The 15,072-nt window shown below is 39.2% G+C and overlaps 1 protein-coding gene across 5 annotated transcripts in view; it reads right to left on the minus strand.

The window, feature by feature from the left end:
• The window catches only part of LOC111150415 (BCLAF1 and THRAP3 family member 3), a 57,925-nt gene extending 43,082 nt beyond the window's left edge, over positions 1–14,843 (minus strand). For all 5 annotated transcript variants that reach the window (XM_022507840.1, XM_022507838.1, XM_022507839.1 and 2 more), the window contains exon 1: positions 14,799–14,843. The gene's annotated coding sequence lies outside the window, so the exon portion shown is untranslated. The remainder of the gene's footprint in view (positions 1–14,798) is intronic.
• Between the last annotated feature and the right edge of the window lie 229 nt (positions 14,844–15,072).

Raw genomic sequence — 15,072 nt, forward strand, 5'->3', positions numbered from 1 at the left:
AGGCTAGTATAAACAATTAGTTCAGAGGTACTATGAAATTAAGACACTAACAAAAGGGGAAAATTCTTTCATTAAAACTATCAAAATGTATTTCTTCAACAAATATTACTGAGTTACTATTTGCCAGCCACTGTTCTGGGGATATAGCAATGATGAGAAATAGGGAAAAATTCCTGTCTTCTGCAGTTTACATTCTACTGAGGGAATTTATAACAAGAAGCTTTGGGTATCAGTTCATACCTATGAAGCTGAACACAAATTAAAATCCCAAGGTTGGTGAGGGGGGATGACACCAAATATTGCTGGTGATGATGAAAAAGCATAATTTTTCTGGAAGATAATATTTTTCCCATTTTATTCATTTATTTTATTTTTATTTTTTTAAGTAAGCTATATGGCCAATGTGGGGCTTGAACTCATGACCCCAAGATCAGAAGTTGCATACTCTACTGACTGAGTCAGCCAGGTACCCCTCCATTTTATTTTTTTATTTTTTATTCTTTTGAAAAACAGTTTTTTTGAGATATAATTCACATACCATAGAATTCACTCATTTAAGGGTGCAATTCAATGTTTTTTAGTATATTCACAGAGATGTACAACCAGTACCACAATCTAATTTAGAACATTTTCATCTCCTTTAAAAGAAACCCTATTAGCAGTTGCTCCCCATTCCTTCCCTCCTGTGATCAGCCCCTGACAACCACTCATCTACTTTCTTGTTCTACGGATTTGCCTATTCTGGACCTTTCATATAAATGGACTCATACAATACATATTTAGTGACTGGTTTCTTTCCCCTACCATAACGTTTTCAAGGGTCATCCCTGTTTTACCATGTATCAGTACTTCATTCTTTTTATGACAGATTTTATTTATTTATTCCTCTCCCAGTGGACATTTGGGTTATTTCTATAGTTTTGGTTATTATGAATAATGCTGCTATGAACATGTGTGTATCCTTTTTTGTGTGGACGTATGTTTCTATTTCTCTTGGGTATATACCTAGTAGTGGACTTGCTGAGTCATATGATAACTCTATATTTAACTTTCATTATTATTATTGTTATTATTATTATTATTTAAGTAGGCACCATACCCAGCATGAAGCCCAATGTGGAGCTTGATCTCATGACCCTGAGATCAATACTTGAGCTGAGATCATAAGTCAGATGCTTAACCAACTGAGCCAGCCAGGGGCCCTTATGTTTAGAGACAATGTGAAACTTTTCCAAAGGAGCTACATCATTTTATATTCCCCCCAGCAATGTATGAGGATTCCATTTTTCCACATCCTCAGCAACATTTGCTATTATCTGCCTTTCTGATAATAGCCATTGTAGTGGGTTGAAGTGGTACTTCATGGTTTTGATTTCCCTATTTCCCTAATGATGGATAATCTTGAAATATGTAAGAAATTATGAAACTAATCAAGCCTACTTTCTTTTAATCTAATAATTTCAGTTTAAACTTATTACTCTAAGATAATAATTGAAAAGGAAAAAATCAGTTATATATACTAAGATATTTAATGTTAGCTTTATTTATAATAGGAAAGGAAAAAAAAAGAACACCCAAACTAGTTATAACCCTAATGGCCAGGAATGAATAAAAGATTAAACAAATTTAAAACATATATATCTAGGGGCGCCCGGTGGCTCAGTCGGTTAAGCTTCCGACTTCAGCTCAGGTCATGATCCCAGGGTCCTGGGATGGAGCCCTGTGTCAGGCCCCTGATTAGCAGGGAGTCTGCTTCTCCCTCTCCCCAAGCTCGTGTGCGAGCGCGCTCTCGCTCTCTCTCTCAAATAAATAAAATCTTTAAAAAACATATATATCTCGTCACTTCCTATCTTTCTCCCAACCTTATGTATGTCTTTTCTTCCACATACCCTACTAGTCCTCCACACCACACCACTTGCTTTTCCCTGATCAGGCCATGCTCCCTCTACCACACAGATGGCCTTCTCTCATTCTACTTGACAAATCTCTGTTCTTTCAGGACTGTTCCACCATTATCTCCCCAAGGATTCTTTCCTTGACTATCTTATTTTCCCCCAGTTTTTTCCTTGGGAACTCTGGGCTTATTCTGAGATTACTTAAATACATTGTGATTATTTGTTTAAATAACTCTTTGTTTCAATAAGCAAAAGACTCCAAACAACTTATCATAGAACACAAAACTCTCATGACCTATGGTCATAAGATGTGGAACAATGGGGACTCTCATACACTGCTAGGGAGTGTATGTGAGTATTAATGAGTTCGCAAGGAGCTGACAGTACCCATTTAAAGTTGAACATACTCATATCCCATAGCCCAGCAATTCCACACAACAACAGCCTTCAGAGTAGTGGCTCTCAAACTTCAGTGTGCAACAGAATCACCCGAAAGGCTTGTTAAAACACAGACTGCTGGACCCTACCCCAAAGGTGAGACTCACTTCTATCAAGTTCCCAAGCGATACAGATGCTGTTGGTTCAAGGAATACAGAACTACTGGCTTAAAGGAAAAGGTGGGGATGACTTGAGAGAAAATAAGATTTACTAACTGTGTGACTGAAAAAAGTATTACTCAGGGGTTCCTGGGTGGCTCAGTCAGTTGGGCATCTGTCTTCAGCTTGGGTCATGAACCCAGGGTCCTGAGACTGAGCCCCTCGTCAGGCTCCATGCTCAGAGGGGAGTCTGCTTCTTCCTCTCCTTCTGCTCCTCCCCTGCTCGTGCCCCCCCAAAAAAATAAATAGTCTTTTTTTTTTAAGATTTTATTTATTTATTTGACAGAGAGAGATCACAAGCAGGCAGAGAGGCAGGCAGAGAGAGAGGAGGAAGCAGGCTCCCCGCTGAGCAGAGAGCCCGATGCGGGGCTCGATCCCAGGACCCTGAGATCATGACCCGAGCCGAAGGCAGCGGCTTAACCCACTGAGCCACCCAGGCGCCCCAATAAATAGTGTTTTTAAAAAGTATTACTCATGGGGCGCCTGGGTGGCTCAGTGGGTTAAGCCTCTGCCTTCGGCTCAGGTCATGATCTCAGGGTCCTGGGATCGAGTCCCACATCGGCCTCTCTGCTCGGCGAGGAGCCTGCTTTCTCCTCTCTCTCTCTGCCTGCCTGTCTACCTACTTGTGGTCTCTCTCTGTCAAATAAATAAATAAAAAATCTTTAAAAAAATAAATAAAAATAAAAATAAAGAGTATTACTCAGAATATTTTCCTTCAATATATTAAAACTAGCTTTATTAAAATTCATACTATTCACTTGAAAATGGGTGAGTTTCACTGCATATAAATTACACCTCAAAGCTATAAAAAAGTTAGCTTTGGGGCGATAAAAACACTCTGAAATTAGATCAGATGTTATGAAGATGGTTGCACAACTCTGTGAACATACTAAAACCCACTGAACTGCACACTTTAAACCTGCAAATTACATCTCAATAAAATTTTTTTAAAAAGTTAACTCTGTTTGCAATTGCTTAGTGCACATCAGCTAATAATGAAAAGTACTGGCTCAGGGGCTTAATGGATAAAAGAGGAGGAGAGTTCATTTAAAACCATACAATAAAAACCTAAGAGTGGTTTTACATTTTTAAAGGGTTGTTGTTGTTGTTGGAGGTGGTGGAGGAGGAGGAGAATATGTAACAGAAACTGTCTGTGGAGCACAAAGCCTAAAATGTTTATTATCTGGTCCTTTACAGATAAAGCTTGCCAATCTCTGATTTAAAGTAAGCGCCTGGGTGGCTTGGTGGGTTAAGGCCTCTGCCTTCGGCTCAGGTCATGATTCCAGGGTCCTGGGATCGAGCCCCACATCGGGCTGTCTGCTCAGCGGGGGAGCCTGCTTCCCTCTCTATCTGCCTGCCTCTCTGCCTACTTGTGATCTCTCTCTCTGTGTCAAATAAATAAAATCTTTTTAAAAAGTAAAATAAATAAAGTAATTTACTTGTGACTAGCAAAATTAATAAATGGAACCAGCTTCAGGACACAAAGAGAGAAAAGACTGAAACACCAGCAGGGTTTGTGACCAGGGAGAAGGGGATGTCAGTGACAGTAGATAAATTCGTTTATGCTGCTACTTCCAGGTGAACTGTACAGGCCCAGGGGCAGTAAATGAACCCCTCTGCCCTTAAATGCAGCAAGATAACTAGACAGCAAGGAACTATACTCCCAGGAAGATATTGAAGAAGGTGCTGGTGCCAGAAGAGGCCAGTTCTACCAGGACAGCACTGGACACATCCCCTGACTCAAGTGAAAGACCCAGCTCCAGCAATTCTCTTCTTCCTCCCACAACATTTCCCCCTGGTCAGTAGACCCTTCCATCACCACACAGAATTCCTCTTGTGAAGCTCGCAACTCTCCAGAACCACACCCTTCTGGGTCTATCTAGCACCTTCTCTTTCCATTTATAACCAACATATACTCCTCAAAGGGCTGCCTGTACACCATAATCATTCTCTCCGATTCTTGCTTGACCCCTCACCAATCTGTCCTTCTAAGCCACCACTGCACCACACTGCTCTAGTCAAGATCACTAATCAAATCCATGCCATGAAATCCAATGGTTATTTCTCCTCCTTATCCTGGAGCTACCAGTAGCACTTGCCAGTCAATCATACCTTCCTTCCAAAAACATTTTCTTCACTTGAATTGCAGAATACTACACTTTCCTGGTTTTCCTCCTACCTCTAACAATTCCTTCTGTCTCCTTTGCTGGTTTCTCTTCATCTCCCCCTTCACCACTCTAACCCCTAAATAGTAAAGCCAGCTGTCCTCTAAATAGTGACTTCAGTCTTTGGATCTCTCACTGTCTACACTTTTACCACAGTCTACACTCTCATTTAGTCTCATGGCTTTAAATACTCTTTATAAACTAACAACACCCAAATTTGTATCTCCAGCCCTCACCTATCCTCCGTACCGCAGTCTTACATATCCAACAACCTGCTGGATTCTGTAAACATTCCAAGAGCAAACTCCTGACCTTCCTCTGAAATCTGCTTCTCCTCTGGTCTCTGTCCCACTGCAATAAATGGCAGCCTATCCTCTGAGTTTACAATAAAAAGGAAACATAAATGTCCAATAAACTGAAAAGATACTCAACCATACCTAACCAGGAAGATAAAATTAAAGCAGTAAGATATCATTTCACACTCATGAGACTTGCATAATTTTTATTTTTTTATTTTATTTTTTTTTCTTTAAAGATTTTATTTATTTATTTGACAGAGAGAGAGATCACAAGTAGACGGAGAGGCAGGCAGAGAGAGAGAGAGAGAGAGAGAGAGAGAGGGAAGCAGGCTCCCTGCTGAGCAGAGAGCCCGATGCGGGACTCGATCCCAGGACCCTGAGATCATGACCTGAGCCGAAGGCAGTGGCTTAACCCACTGAGCCACCCAGGCGCCCCAAGACTTGCATAATTTTTAAAGTCTAATGATTTCCATGTGTTTACAAGAAAGTTAAAAAAGAGAATTCCTCAACTGAGGAAAATTTCCCCCCAAAAAAACAGGAAGCAGAAGAAAACTCTAAGTCTATACTCCAAGCAGAATTAAATATCTCCAAAAGCATTTAAAGATATATTTTTTTAAAAACCTCACCATTGGGCACCTGGGTGGCTCAGTGGGTTAAGCCGCTGCCTTCGGCTCAGGTCATGATCTCAGGGTCCTGGGATCGAGTCCCACATCGGGCTCTCTGCTCAGCGGGGAGCCTGCTTCCCTCTCTCTCTCTCTCTCTCTCTCTCTCTGCCTGCCTCTCTACTTGTGATCTCTCTCTGTCAAATAAATGAATGAAATCTTTAAAAAAAAATAAAAATAAAAAAAAATAAAAATAAAAACCTCACCATGAATCAGAAACTTAAAAACTAAGAACAGAAATAAATTAAAAAAAAACAAAACAGAGTGAAATGACAGAAGAAAAAGTTAACCGAACTCAGAGAAAAAAATGGGAGGAAAAAAGACTAACTTATCTCAGAAGTGAAGATAAATTAATTACAAGGTGTCCAAGGGAGAATAAACTCAAATGAAAATATACTAAGGAACATTGAAGAAAAGCAGGAAAACAACCAAAAAAATGAAAATGATGAGTGAGTAAGTGAGTGAGTGAGTGAGTGAGACAGAGATTGAGTCAGAGTGAAAGTAGTAAAACTAGAAGACAGGTAAAGAAGCAATAGTATTTGTATTACTGTAGGCTCTGAGATGAATAACAAAACAATGGAAATAAACAAATATTTAAACTAAAATTCAGGAAAACTTTCCAGGGGCAACTAGGTGGTTCAGTCTCTTAAGCATCCAACTCTTGATACAGGCTCAGATCATAATCTCAGGGTTGTGAGATTGAGCCCCATGCTGGGCATGGAGTTTGCTTAAGATTCTCTCTCCCTCCCTCTCCCCCGTGCATTGCTCATGCTCTCTCTTTCTCTCTCTCTCGCTTGCTCTCAAAAGGAAGGAAGGAAGAATGAAAGAAAGAAAAGAAGGAAGGAAGAAAAAGAAAACTTTTCAGAAATGAAAAAGCACCTGAATCTATACAATGAAGGGCACACCAAATACTTGGGAAAATTAACCTAAAACAATTAACTCTGAAACATAGACTAGTAAAAACTATTTGACTTCAAAGACAAAAAACCTCAGGTTGCCTGGGCGGCTCAGTCCCTTAAGCACCTGACTCTTGGTTTCAGCCCCCGTTATGATCTCAGGATCATGGGATCAAGCCCTGCATAGGGCTCTGTGCTGGGCACAGAGTCTGCTTGAGATTCTCTTTCCCTCTGCCCCTCCCCCCACTTGTGCTCTCTCACTCTCTCTCAAATAAATAAACAAAATCTTTTTAAAAAGATAAAGTCCTCAAGACCTCAAGATAAAAAGAATAAATAACTTATAAATCCACAAGAAGTAGACTAGCATCAGATATTTCAAAACTAACATACAAAGCAAGGTAACAATGGGTTGCCATTTAGTATAAAAAAATAAAATCAGTGAAAGTAAGTGTGAACCAAGGATTTTTTTTATCAGTCAAGCTGTCCTTCAAATATCAAAGGTAAAGAAAAAAGTTTTCAGCATATAAGAACATAGGGAATTTCTGTACTTAACTAGTCCTTTCTGAGAAATCTACTAGACAGAGGATGAGTTTCATCCAATCAAATTATGAGGGGAAAAAAATGTCAGTAAAGGACCAATGATGAGCGTTAAAAAGTAAGTAAATGTACATATAAGACATTAAAAGAAAGAGGAGGTTGAAGGTAAAAGACTGATGTAAAATTGTGGCACACTGTGACAAAGTAGAAAAACTACAACTAAAAAGTGTGAAAAGAAGAGACAGGAAAAGAAAATAATGGTAGAAGTTCAATGTTGTATAGGCAATAGATGGCTTTAAAGCATACTAAGGGGGAAAAACTGATAAATCAGATATTAAGAGGTTAGAGAAATCAACACACAGTGCTGGGACAACTGCATATCCACAAGCAAAACAATAAAATTCAACCCTACCTCACACCATATACAAAAATTAACTGAAAATGGATCAAAGACCTAAATGTGAGCGCTAATACTCTAAGAGGAAAACATGAAGGTAAATAATCTTTGTGACTCTGGATCAGATATTACATTAAAAACACAGGCAACAGGAGAAAAAATGGATAAATCAGGCATCTTCAAAATTTAAAACACTTACACTGTAAAGGATACTATCAAAAAAGCAAAAAAGGGGAGAAAAAAGCAAAAAGGAAACCCACAGAATGGGAGAAAAGTTTTTGTAAATCATATCTCATAGAGGACTGTATCTAGAACATACCAAAAAAACCTCTTATAATTCAATAATAAAAGACAACCCAATTAAGAAACGGGCAAAGGAGCTGAATCACTGTTTCTCCAGAGAAGGCATACAGATGCCCAATAAGCACATAAAAAGATGTTCAACACCATTAATCATTAGGGAGATACAAATCAAAATCATGAGATACCACTTCACACCAACTAGGTATCTATAACAAGTGCTGAAAGGATAGAGAGATAAGGGAAACCTCATACATTGCTGGGAGGAATGTAAATGATGCAACACCTTGGGAAAACAGTCTGGCAGTTCCTTAAAAAACTAAACCAGAGGGGCACCTGGGTGGCCCAGTCGCTGAGCATCCAACTCTTGGTTTCAGCTCAGGTAGTGATCTCAGGGTCGTGGGATAGATCCCTGTGTTGGGCTCCACGCTCAGCACTGAGTCAGCTTGTCCCTTTCCCTTTGCTCCTCCCCCAACTCATGCTCTCTAGCTCTCTCCCTCCCTCCCTCTCTCAAATAAACAAATAAAATCTTTAAAAAATCTTTAAAAAAAATTACACAGGGGCACACCTAAGGGACGCAGTCAGGTGGGTGTCCAACTCCTGGTTCGGCTCAGGTCGCAAGCTCAGGGTCATGAGATCAAGCCCCGTGGAAGGCTCCACACTCAGTGCAGAGTCTGCTTGGGATTCTCTCTCCCTCTTCCTCTGCCTCTCCCACTCATGCTTTCTCTCTCTCAAAACTAAATAAATAAATCTTGGGGAAAAAAAACTAAACAGAGTTACCATATGACTCAACAATTCTACTCCTACATACATAACCAAGAGAAATAAAAATATATGTCCACACAAAAACTTGTACACAAATATTCAAAGCAGCATTAGTCATAATAGTTAAAAAGTAGAAACAATTCCACTGCCCATTTAGAGATAAGTGAATAAACAAAATGTGCTATATCCATACAAATGAACATTATTTGGCCATAAAGAGGAATGAAATACTAACACATGGTCAAACAGGAATGAGTCTTGAAATCGTTATGCTAAGGGAAGGAGGCGAGTTACAAAAGACCACATATTATATGATTCCATTTATATGAAAGATTCAGAGTAGGCAAATCCACCAAAACAGATGGTAGACTGGTGGTTGCCTGGCTGGGGGGGGGTACTGGGGAGAACAGACACAGGGCTTCTTTGGGGGATGACGAATACTTTTTTTTTTTAAGATTTTATTTATTTATTTGACAGAGAGAGAGATCACACATAGGCAGAGAGGCAGGCAGAGGGGAGGGGGAAGCAGGCTCCCCGCTGAGCAGAGAGCCTGCTGCGGGGCTCGATCCCAGGACCCTGAGATCATGACTTGAGCCAAAGGCAGAGGCTCAACCCACTGAGCCACCCAGGCGCCCCAATGAATATGTTTTAAAACTGGACTCTGAAGTGATACTTCATATTATCCGTGTGGTTTCAAAATTTAAAAAAAAAACAAACTGGACTCTGGTGATAGCTGCACAACTCTGCATTTACCAAAAAACAATGAATTGTGTACTTTTAAATGGGTGAATCGTGTGGTATGTAAATTACATCTCAGTAAAGAGGTTACCAAAAAAAAAAAGAAAAAAATCAACTAACAAAAATTTCATACTAAATAGGAACCCAGCATTTACAAATGCAAAGGATTCCCCAGGAAAGCCTTCGCAACAAAGAAGCCACAATCTCAGCACAGAACTGGACAGAGTCAGAGCCCGCAGAAGAGGAGGCTGACCAGCAAATCGGAGGAAGCCCACCTAAGAAGACCAGAAGGTGGACCAATGCTCTTGGCTACAGGGGTTGGTGTTACCATCAGTTTTTCAATAAGGAGAAGCCGGAAGTAGATAAGGAATCTTACTGTTGCCTATCATTAACTTACTATGATTTCATGAATACGATGTATTTTTTTTCACACACACACGTTTAAATAAACAACCAAGGGGGCAAGGGAATTTATAAAGGTTTAAGAACAAAGGTCAACCATAAGGACAAAAATACAAACCTTCCTAAATACCACGCCCCAATTTTTTAAATAAAAGAGCAAAAAACACACCTCATAGCCAAAGAGAGAGTAAATAGAACAAAATATTCTGATAGAGTTGAGGCCAAATATATCAGTCCTAACAGTAAATGGGAATGGGTTTAACTGGCCAAATAAAATAAAAAGTTTCCATTTGGCTTGCGGAACAAAACTCAAGATGCTATACAAGACATATCTAAAACAATTGGTAACAAAAAGAGAGCAGAGTCGCATTTCTGGAATCAAGCAAAGAATTCAAGTCCTAAAGCATTCATCATGACCAAAAAAAAAAAAAAAAGAAAAAAAGAAAAAAGACAGAGAGAGAAAGCCACAATCCATGACTTAGAACACATAAAAATACACATATTCACATGAATATAACACAACAACCACCTTTATGTAACAAAAACTACTTGAGATGCAAGGAGACCGAGAAACACACTAATAATAGGAGACTTTATGCACTCTGCGTGGTATATGAGACAATTCAGTGGTCCAAAAATAAGGAGACAGAAGATCTAAACAGCATAATTAATAGAGTGAATCTTTTTTTTTAAGATTTATTTATTTATTTGACAGACAGAGATCACAAGTAGGCAGAGAGAGAGGAGGAAGCAGGCTCCCTGCCAAGCAGAGAGCCCAATGGGGGGCTCAATCCCAGGACCCTGGGATCACGACCCGAGCCAAAGGCAGAGGCTTTAACCCACTGAGCCACCCAGGCGCCCCTAATAGAGTAAATCTTAAGGATATTTACCAAACTCTAACTCTGATACTAGAGAATATACATTCTTATCTCATGCCCATGCCACATTCACCAAAGTACTCATATATTACATCACAAAGAAACATCAGCAACTGCCATCAAACAGAAGTATTACAAATATCCTCTGATCATAATGTAATGAAACTAGAATTTACTAATAAAAATAACAGAAAAGCTCTTTCACCTAGAAACTTAAAAACCTCCTATTAAATAACTAGTATCTTGTAAGTGAAATTATAGATTTTTAAAGAAATAATGACAATGAGAACACTACATATCACATTCTATGGGATACATTTAAAGCAGTGATCAAAGGAAAATTTGTTGCTCTAAACAAATTTATCAATAAAAATGAAGTAATAGAAATAAATTCATTTCCAAGGGTAAAAAAACTAAAAAAATAACAAGGTAAACCAAAAGAAAGCACAAAGAAGGAAATAATAAAGATAAAAACAGAGGAAGAGAATGAGACAGAGAATAGAAAACTTGATCTGAGTAATAATATAAAATTCTGTAGTTTTTTTTAAAAACTAAAATAGATAAACCCCTATATAATGTGATTAAGAAAAAGGGGAAAACACAAATATAGAAAAATAAGAATGAGGGAGAAAGCAACCAGTGAAATAGAAGAAAGTTTTTTAAATCATGAGAGATTACTGTGTAGCTCTCCACTTAATAAATTTGAAAAGCCAGATGATAGAGATAAGTTGCTAGAAAAATAAAAACTACCAAATTTGACCCCCTAGAATTAGAAAGCTTAAACAGCTAAGCAAAATAAGCCAATCAGAAAGACAAATACCATATGATTTCACTCATATGTGGAACTTAGGAAACAAAACACATGAATATATAGGAAGGAGAAAAAAAAGGAAAGAGAGAGAGAGAGAGAGAGAGAGAGAGAGAGAGGCAAGGAAACCATAAGAGACTCTTAAGGATAGAGAACAAACTGAAGGTTGATGGAAGAAAGTTCATGGCAAATGGGCTAAATGAGTGATGGTGAGTAAGGAGGGCACTTGCTGGGATGAACACTGGGTGTTGTATGTAAGCAATAAATCACTAAATTCTATTCCCGAAACCAAAAAATAATTAAATGAATAAACCCTAGTTTTTACAGCTAACAAAAAAGAAAAAAAAAAGGAAAGCTTAAACAGACCGATTTTCATAGAAGAAATAAAGTTATTTAGGAAATATCCCTGAAAAACCATCAGGTCCATATGGTTTCACAGGAGAATTCTACCAAACCTTCAAACACCAGACGGCCTCACGGCTCTATAAATCATTCCAGACCTGGTGTATCATGAGAAGGATCAAGCCTACAGGAACATCAACCTTTCAGAGAAGACGAACCAGCCAAGGAGAGAGAGAAAGCACGTCATCCTCTGAGGAAGGAGGGAACCCTAGAACACAGAATCTCATAAGCTAAAGAATATTTCAAGAAAGGGGACTTTCATGACAAAAGCTGCACAGAGGTCCAAAAAAAGAACAAAAAATGTGAACACGTGGCTTCAGGACTAAGTGGAGGGTAAGGAGACTTAAGAAAGCTAATTATTAATGACTCCTTCTAGGGGCACCTGACTGGCTCAGTCGGCGCACCACGCAACTCTTAATTTCAGGGTTGCCAAGTGCCATATTGGGTGCAGAGACTATTTAAAAATAAAATCTTAAAACAAAACACAACCAAAAAACCCAAATTCTTCTAACAGGCCGAATGGAAAAGGAGGAAGAAAGTGGGCTGTGGCTGGGTGACAGGGGTCTAGGGAGTAGGTTTTTTGCTGGTAGGGAGGGACTATGTGTCTGGCACTGGGGATATAACATAGAAGGACAGTCACAGTAGAGATGAACCTGGGTCCAATCAGTTCAGTGTTTCCTTTGATTCCTTAATAAAACTCCAAATAATGTAGTCAATTTCTCTCACTATCCCACATTTACATATTACCTTCGTCAATGGTCCACACTAAATTTTTCTCAGCAGTCATATTTCATGTTAATATAGCAAACATTACTAAATGCCAATGGCTAGTAGTGGGGAGGCACCCAAAGCTGCAAGAGACCTAGTTTCTTTCCTCGAGATGCTAAGTTTTCAGTGGTGAAGAAGGACTACAGGAGTGCTAGTACTTCCTGGTCCACTAAGTGTCTTGCAAATAATATCTCATTTAATCCTCACAACAAACTCTGAGGAAGCTGGAGTTAGCTTCCATTTCATAGGTGGAAAAAAAAAAACAAAAAAACAAGCCTCAAAAAAAGCTAACCACACTGCCCCAGGTGAAGGACCTGAAACCAGAATCCAGATTCTCAGACTCAAATACTAACACTTCCCCAACTCACAATTCCTACCTCTGGAAAGATGACCCTGAAGAGACTGCGTGGTCATTTGTGCAGATGCTCCGTCAGCAGAATTGGACTTTAGGACACTTGAGAATAGTTGACATCCTGAATCACATCTAAAATTGCCATCTAAATTTGGAAAGCAGCTTTTCTGCCCTCTAGCTGCCTGAACATTCTGTAGCTGTAGGGCACAAAAACTATGTTTTATTTATCATGATCTCAAGGATTGTGTTTTATTTAGCTTTATATTTGTCCTCCTTGGCTTCACATGTAGTGCCTTTCAATATTGGCTCCTCCAGTATTTGTGCAGATTCATTCATTCACCTAATTTCATAACCCTGATAGCATTCTGAATATAATCTAGGACAGAATTTTTAAAAACTTCAAATTTAAGAAGTGAAAGAGCATGGGGCAAAGGGTATCACAGAATGGCTTTTTTTAATTCAGAAATTTACTTTAAAAAATCAAGATGCTCTTGCGCTCTGAAATTTTTACAATATGGCAATAATTGGCAACAAGACAAAGTCTGCTTAAATGTACTTTCCACAAATGTCCCATCTGACCCTTAAATAACCACCCTATAAAAAAGATAAAGCCAATGTACTATAATATCTACTTTGGAGTTGAGGAAATTGTCCCTTAGAAAAGCTACATGATTTGTTCAAGGAATCGGAGATACCAGAATTCAAGGAAGTCCTGAGTTCAGATCTCTTGTTCACTCTATGATGCCTCCTCAAATGGATAACATGTCTTTACTAAACTGGTAAAAGTGTAATAAAAGATGAGAAACTGAATTGCTATCAACAAATTAAAAAAAAAAGTGATAGCTAGAGAATGATAATGGTACTTGGGTGGAGAGAAGAACAAAAATGGTCCAAAAGTGATCCTGTAGAAATCCTTTAAATGTTGCCTTTTGCTAGGGTGTAGAAAAAGACACTCACAGATTGTTGGTGGGAGTGCAAAATAGCACATCCTTTCCAGAGGGAAACTGAGCAATTTACATTTTAAAAAAACAAACCCAACAATTCGATCATCTAGGAATGTACACTAAGAAGTAATGATGGGTGTACAGATTTTACACTTTTTCAACAACGTATTTAGTGAAAAACGGAATAACCAACTAAATAAATTATTAGAGCCATGTAATGGCATGCTCTGAAGTCAGAAAAAAAAAATGGTTACAAAACAGAAGCCACTTTAGAAAAATCCATACATTCATCTCTGCACAGAAAGAGAATGGAGATGTATACCCAGTAGCCATATTCATAATGGTTACTCGGATTGGTGAAACAGTGTATCTTCTTCATCATGGTTTCGCATATTTTAGAAATTTTGTAAGTAAATATGTTACAAAATGTTTCTATATGTAAATATTTCTAAGATCTTTAAAGGGGCCTGTGAAACAACAGCAGGGGCTTTCAAAAGAACGTTTTAGTAGCCATTTTAAAAGTACCGTTAAAAAATAACATTTAATAAACATTACCATATCGTAACAAAATACTATTGAAAATTAAAGCTCTCATTATGAATCCCCACCAAAATCTTTCCTTTCCAAATTCCAGTCTCATTCATCCCAGTTCTCATTCAGAAAAATGCTAAAAGGGTTGCTGGGCCAGAAGTCAGACAGACCTTCCTGATTTCTGTAGTTTTTACTTTGCTCCAGAAAAGAAAAGCAATCACATAGGAGGCAACTGAAAAAGCCCCTTGGCAGGAAAATATTTGGGAGAATAAGTTTCTCTCCCATTTCTTTTCCTCCTGACTTACCGACAGGACAATCCTGACAGTGACCAGCCCAGTTTCCTAATACACCTTAGAAAAGCGCATGGAGATGCGCCAATTTTCAAGATACGTTTCTAAAAACACAAGTTTTACTTTGCAACGCAGGATAAAGAGCATCCTTCGCGACTCATTCTGGACATTACCAGAAGAAGATGCCGCTGAGCGGCAGGAGAGCCTCCGGAGGACAAAGCAGGGTCTCCTCGGCTCGGGTCCCGCAGGCTCCGCGTCCGGGTTCGCCTCAGGGACAAGGGCACGGTCCCTGAACACCACCCCCCTGTCCCCATGAAAGTCGCTCCGAACCGTCGGGGCCGCAGCCTGCCGGACGACGGGGAAGGATCAGAGCCACCGCAGCAGGTGCCCGGGTCGCTGCGCCAGTGGCCGGAGGCAGAGGGAGGGGGCGGTCCCCCGAGAGTCCCA

Source organism: Enhydra lutris, unplaced genomic scaffold, assembly GCF_002288905.1.
Source record: "Enhydra lutris kenyoni isolate GAN:26980312 unplaced genomic scaffold, ASM228890v2 scaffoldscaffold23, whole genome shotgun sequence".
NCBI classification, from domain to species: domain Eukaryota; kingdom Metazoa; phylum Chordata; class Mammalia; order Carnivora; family Mustelidae; genus Enhydra; species Enhydra lutris.